Raw genomic sequence first — 5,844 nt, forward strand, 5'->3', positions numbered from 1 at the left:
AACCCTATACTCCTGCCTCAAAATGCATTTGGTGTTTTTGGTTTTCCAATTTTGTGATTTCCTCTGCCTTACATAATGGGATAATATGCCTTTTTTTTTTTTTTTTTTTTGGTATGGGGATATATCCCAAGAGGGCTTCATCTACATTCCTGAAATTTTTATTTTGAGATGGGGTCTCACTGAGTTGCTTGGGCCTTCTTAAGATGCCGAGGCTGGATTTGGACTTTCTATCTGATCCTCCTGTCTCAGTCTCCTGAGACTCTGGAGTTTTACAGAGCTGGGACCTTCAGGGAAACTGAGGCAACACAACCCCCCTCAGACCCGCATTCTTGTGATCAAGTCTAAGAGTTCAGACATGTTGCTCAGAGTGACAAGAATATGTTTACAAAGGGATAGGGAAAGGGGACACTCTTAAGGGAGGGAGTGGTTCCTCTCAGAGAGGACAGGGACAGTGTGCCTCTCCTGCACTACAGTTTTATTGGGGATCCCAGGGATGTTTCCAGAGAATCCAGCCCAGATATACCTCTTGACTTGACTTACAGCAGGGTGACATTGGACTCTCAAGTCCACATTGCCATGACAACTGTCACCTTGGCCCATGCCGAATGCTTCTAACTGGATTCTTGCTCATTTTTTGCAGGTTTTATGGTTAGGAGGAATTTCCTATCTTCCAGGTTCTGGAAATGGACAGGGTCACAATGTCTCTCCCTTCAAGGTAACTTGGGTTCCTCTTATCAACGTTATTTCCAGCCTGCATTTACATGCAGATAACCTGTAGTTTGCAGAGGAGTGTGACAGGTCCTGTCCATTTAGGCCAGGCAGGGCTGCAGGTAAATTGGTAAAGAAAGCATGTGGGGTCAGCACCATAGACCCATTTTATAGAGTTATTCTCCTCACCTTGTGCTCCTATTACTAAGTTCCACTTTCCCAGGTGTGAAGATTGACACATGGGGAAGCCAAGGCGAACACGGAAGACAAGTTTTATTAAAAGAATAGTAACACAGATGTCTCCGAGAAGGGGGCCCAGAGCTGGGTGTCTGTGGGAGGGGGTGAATCTTGTCTTTTTTATAATTTCTGGGTTTTTTCTCTTGTCCCCTCCCTTTTTCCTGCCAGGTGGGGAAATGCGGTTAGGGGCAATCAGGGGAGCCACTCAGGGAGTACTCATTAATAAGTCTCTGTTGGGAGGGACAATCTCCCTGGTGGCTGGGGACTTTTTGGTTGTAGGTTAGGGGAGGGGAATGTGTTCTGAAGGTATTAACATTCCAATAACAGAGAAGCAGGTGTCTTTGGCCTTGCATGGGGGGTATCCTGCAGGTATTAACCTTCCATTCCCCCTGGAACCAGCTTCCAGCTTCCCAACCCTATGGGACTCATACTAAGGCCTCACCTCTGTCCTTGCCTCTTCCACATCCTCATCTGTCTGTCCCCTAACAGGATGACAGGTGTGCCCACCACACCCTGTTTATTTTGCAGTAGTGGGGATTAAAAGCAGACTTTCCACATGCTAGGCAAGCACTCTGCCACTACTTTTTTTTTTTTGGGTACTGGGGATTGAACTCAGGGGCACTCAATCACTGAGTTGCTGCTAAGAGCCTCACCATTGCTGAGGCTGGCTTTAAACTCGGGATCCTCCTGTCTCAGCCTCCCGAGCCACTGGGATTACAGGTGTGTGCCACTGCACATGGGGCCCCCACCCCTTCTTTTTCTTTTCTTTCTTTTTCTTTTTTCTTTTTTTTGAGGCAGGATCTCATTAAATGTCTGACCTCGAATTTTGAATACTCCTACCTCAGCTTCCCAAATACTTGGTGTCTTGAACCGTGTCAGAGGAACTAGGCTAGAGATGCATTTCAAATGCAGTTATATTGAACACTCTTAATACATACAGAACAGTACTATTCTGTGGTGATGGGCAAAGGTGCAACTTATGCAGTTGAGGGGGAGAAATAAAGAATGTCCACAGGCTTCTGCCATTTTCAATGCTTTATTCACTCAAATCACTCAATACAACTTTATAGGTTCTTAATCAAGAAAATGATAATCCTTAATGCTAGGCACTGCGATAGTCATAATAAATTCACAGCAAAAAATTCTAGGTTAATTCTAAGCAGTGCAAACACACTTAATCATGACAGGCTCATGACAGACATTCCCTCTGCATGGCTCAAGTGCCAGACCTAAAGGCCTTAAGTCCAGCAGATGCATAGTCACTCAGACCACAGCGATCAGGTCAGCAACCGAAGGAGGCTTCTCCTGGAGTGGAGCTCACGGCGCCTGGGGAGAGGGTCCTATGGAGAATTCACCTTTCTCACCAGGGTCCAGATGTGGCTGTACTGGGGTTGTGGCTCAGCAGTAGAACACTGGCCTAGCACATGTGAGGTCCTGGGTTCGATCCTCAGCACCACATATAAATAAATAAATAAAGGTATTGTGTCCAACTACAACTAAAAAATAAATATTAGGAAAAAAAAAGATGTGGCTGTGGAGTTTGAGAGTGGTGAGGATGATGCAGAGATCAGGCAGATGGTGAGAAGACTTGGATGCCAGCCCAGGTCCTCACCAGGCTCTCCGGCATGTGGGCGTCAGTGTCGGCTGGCTGAATCTCTGTTCATTTGCTCCACCATTTATACTAGATTTTGGGGGTTCTGGACTGCCCTTTTGATCTCTATCAGCTATTACTGGAGTTCTTACTGACCTCATTCATCCTGAGGTTAAGGCATCTGGTCTAGTGGTTTCTGCCCTGATTTCTCACCTCTTGCCTTTATCTGGGTTTTATCAGGGTTGTGAAGAGTGACTTGCTTTTATCAGCTGTGCCTGATGACCCTATTGGAGGGCCTGGTGTGCTTGGTGGGACTGCAGTTTTGTTTTGAAATGGAGTTACTTAGGCTAAGGCCTTTCTTAGGTAAGGCCACCCTCACACATTCCCATTCCACTCAGCCAGCAAGTCCCTCAGACATAGTAGCACGACCACAGAGGTGGTCTCCCGATGGTTGGACACAGGTAGCGAGTTTCCTGGTGACAGTGGAGCAGCAGGGAAGACGTTGCTGGGAGAGTCTGCAGTGCCTTCCGGAATGTCTCCTCCCTTCCCATGGGTTGTGAAGATGGTCGAGCTGCTCTGACACTGGTAGCAGGCCTCAGGGCACCTCCATGGGTTCCCTCCCTGAGTGCCTCTCTCTGTGGAGCTGTGCTTCTGTGAGGGCTTATATAGGCCCCCTAGTCTGCTAGGTCTCATTGTCATCCTTATCTCCAGCTACCTTCTACCACTTGAAGAAGGGGCAGAAGGATAAGGTCCTCACGTGTCCAAGTTAGCTGTCAGCTCATGCTGTCTGGGTGCTTGCTGCTTAGAGTGCTCCTTACACCTGGGATTACAGGCATGTAGCACTGAGCCAGGCCTAGACTTCTTCCTTATAAAAAGGAGCAACTTGGACTGAGCACAGCCTGAAAACTGTCATTCAGTACATCTTGGAGGACAGCTTGCTCTCCGCAGCATGTAGCAGGGGTCCACTTCATCTTTTTAAAAGGGGCATGCTTTTCTTTTCCTCTTCTCCCTCTTCCCTTCCCTCCTCTGTGCTGCTTCTTTGCTGGCCAAGCAATAAACCTTCTTTTTCCTTTTTTCTCAAAATCCTGTTCTCCTTATTAAATTGATATCAGGGACAAGGACCAAGCTTTTGGAAACAAGTGGAGTAGCAAGGAATAGCCAGGTGGCAACATGGGGCAGAGTAACAAGGAAAGGTGGCCACCCAAAGGCATCAAAAAATCCAAGGGTGAACTCCAGACCTGTTTCGAATCAAAGATCAACATGTTTATAACCTGCACAACAATCTCATCACCTTGTACCTAAAATTGGGTTGGGTCTCTGCTGGGCATGTCCTTCAGCTTGTAAATGCATCTGAGTGAAGGTCTCCTGTTCCTGTTGGGCTTGCAGTGGTCAGAGCTCTTGTACCAGTTCCATGCTTATTGTTTGTCATAAGCAATGGATGTGGTTGGGGAGGTTTTCCTGCCTTTTGTCTCAGACATGAGCATGCAGTTCTTTTCTATCATCTGTCACTGACTTAAACTTTAACCCTATACTCCTGCCTCAAAATGCATTTGGTGTTTTTGGTTTTCCAATTTTGTGATTTCCTCTGCCTTACATAATGGGATAATATGCCTTTTTTTTTTTTTTTTTTCCTTTTTGGTACTGGGGATTGAACCCTGGGGGGGCTTAACCACTGAGCCTCATCCCCAGCCCTTTTTTGTATTTCATTTAGAGACAGGATCTCATTGAGTTGCTTAGGGCCTCCCTAAGTTGCTGAGGCTGGCTTTGAACTTGTGATAAGCCTCTAACTTTAATCATTTAAGTTCTTTTGCTGTCTCCTATATTTGAAGTAGGATAGAAGACACACGGATAGGCTGGGCATGTTGGCACACATCTATAATCTCAGTGGTTTGGGAGGCTGAGGCAGGATCACAAGTTCAGGGCCAGTCTCAGCAACTTAGTGAGACCCTGTCTCAAAAAATACATATATTAAGGGCTGGGTTGTAGCTCAGTGATAGAGTACTTGCCTAGCATATGTGAGGCACTGGATTTGATCCTCAGCACCACATAGAAATAAAAAAATAAAATAAAGATGTTGTGTTGAAAAACCAGCCTCTACCTCAGAGCAAAGCCTGTCCAAGGAAGGGACATCACCTTCGTCCTTGGAAAAACCCACAGAGCACTCCCAGGCACATTCCCACCCTGCTAAGTTGTTTATCTACAAATAACAGGAGAGGTCTGCTGCGCCAGGTGTCCCTGACTCACTCAGGCTAGGTGGGGACCCATAGCAACCCCCTACCAGCCACCAATCAGCATGAGACAGGGAAATACCTGGGATGCCAGATGACCCTCCCAGTAGTTTATGGTGGTTGATAACATGTTGGGAAACCATGTAGTTCAGCACATACACCCCTCTTGGCTTAAACCAATCAGTTCAAATGAATCCCCCTTTTGTACTGACCAATCACCCCTACCCAACTTGTTCCCGCCAGTGAATATGCTAATCATGTTTTAGAGTTGTTATTTGATTTTCCCGTGGTGTGTGGTGATTTGCTAAGAGATGCTATGATGTATGTGGGGGTCCCTGCCTTCTCCAAAGAATGTATAAAACTGGTGCAAACCCTGGGCTCGGGGCCTCTCAGCGTCACCAGTTGCTGTGTGTGTGCTCGGAGGACCGAGCTAGCTCACAATAAACACCTCTTTGCTGTTTACACTGATCTTGGTCTCTTGGGGGTCCTGAATTCGAGCATAACAGTGTCCATGTACAACTAAAAATTATTTTTTAAAAATACATATGTTAAAATTCAAGATTGGGAACATCGCTCAGTAGTTTGGGTCAACCCCCAGAACTCCTCACAAAATCCAGATTTAAATTCCACTTTGACATACATTGGTTATAAACTGTTATGCTACATTCATGGGACCCTAATAGACCTCCAGGAGCCAAATCTGATGCAATCACACAGAGTCTTTATTGCAAACTCAAGCCTGGACTTACAACCATTTCAAACACAGCGGTCCTGAGGAGTGAGTCCTGGTCCTTGTTCAGTGAGATTTTATAGGTTTTGGGGGATACTCTATGCCTCACAACATCACACAGCAAATCATTTCACACCACAGGAAAAATCGAACAACAACTCAACATTGATTAGCACATTCATTGGTGGGAACAAATTGGGTAGGGGTGACTGGTTAGTACAAGAGGGGGGTTAGTTTGAACTGATTGGTTTAATCTGTGAGGGGTGTATGTGCTAAACACCCTGGTTTCCAAACATGTTATCAATCACTGAGTTGCTGCTAAGAGCCTCACCATTGCTGAGGCTGGCTTT

General features: G+C 46.1%; 1 long non-coding RNA gene across 1 annotated transcript in view; it reads left to right on the forward strand.

The window, feature by feature from the left end:
- Window positions 1–345: 345 nt before the first annotated feature.
- LOC125612299 overlaps window positions 346–5,844 on the forward strand; it is a 21,778-nt gene continuing 16,279 nt past the window's right edge. The window contains exons 1-2 of the long non-coding RNA XR_007342596.1: window positions 346–357; window positions 2,973–2,986. This is a non-coding gene — a long non-coding RNA (uncharacterized LOC125612299). The remainder of the gene's footprint in view (window positions 358–2,972; window positions 2,987–5,844) is intronic.

This window comes from Marmota marmota, unplaced genomic scaffold (assembly GCF_001458135.2).
Source record: "Marmota marmota marmota unplaced genomic scaffold, marMar, whole genome shotgun sequence".
Taxonomy (NCBI): Eukaryota; Metazoa; Chordata; class Mammalia; order Rodentia; family Sciuridae; genus Marmota; species Marmota marmota.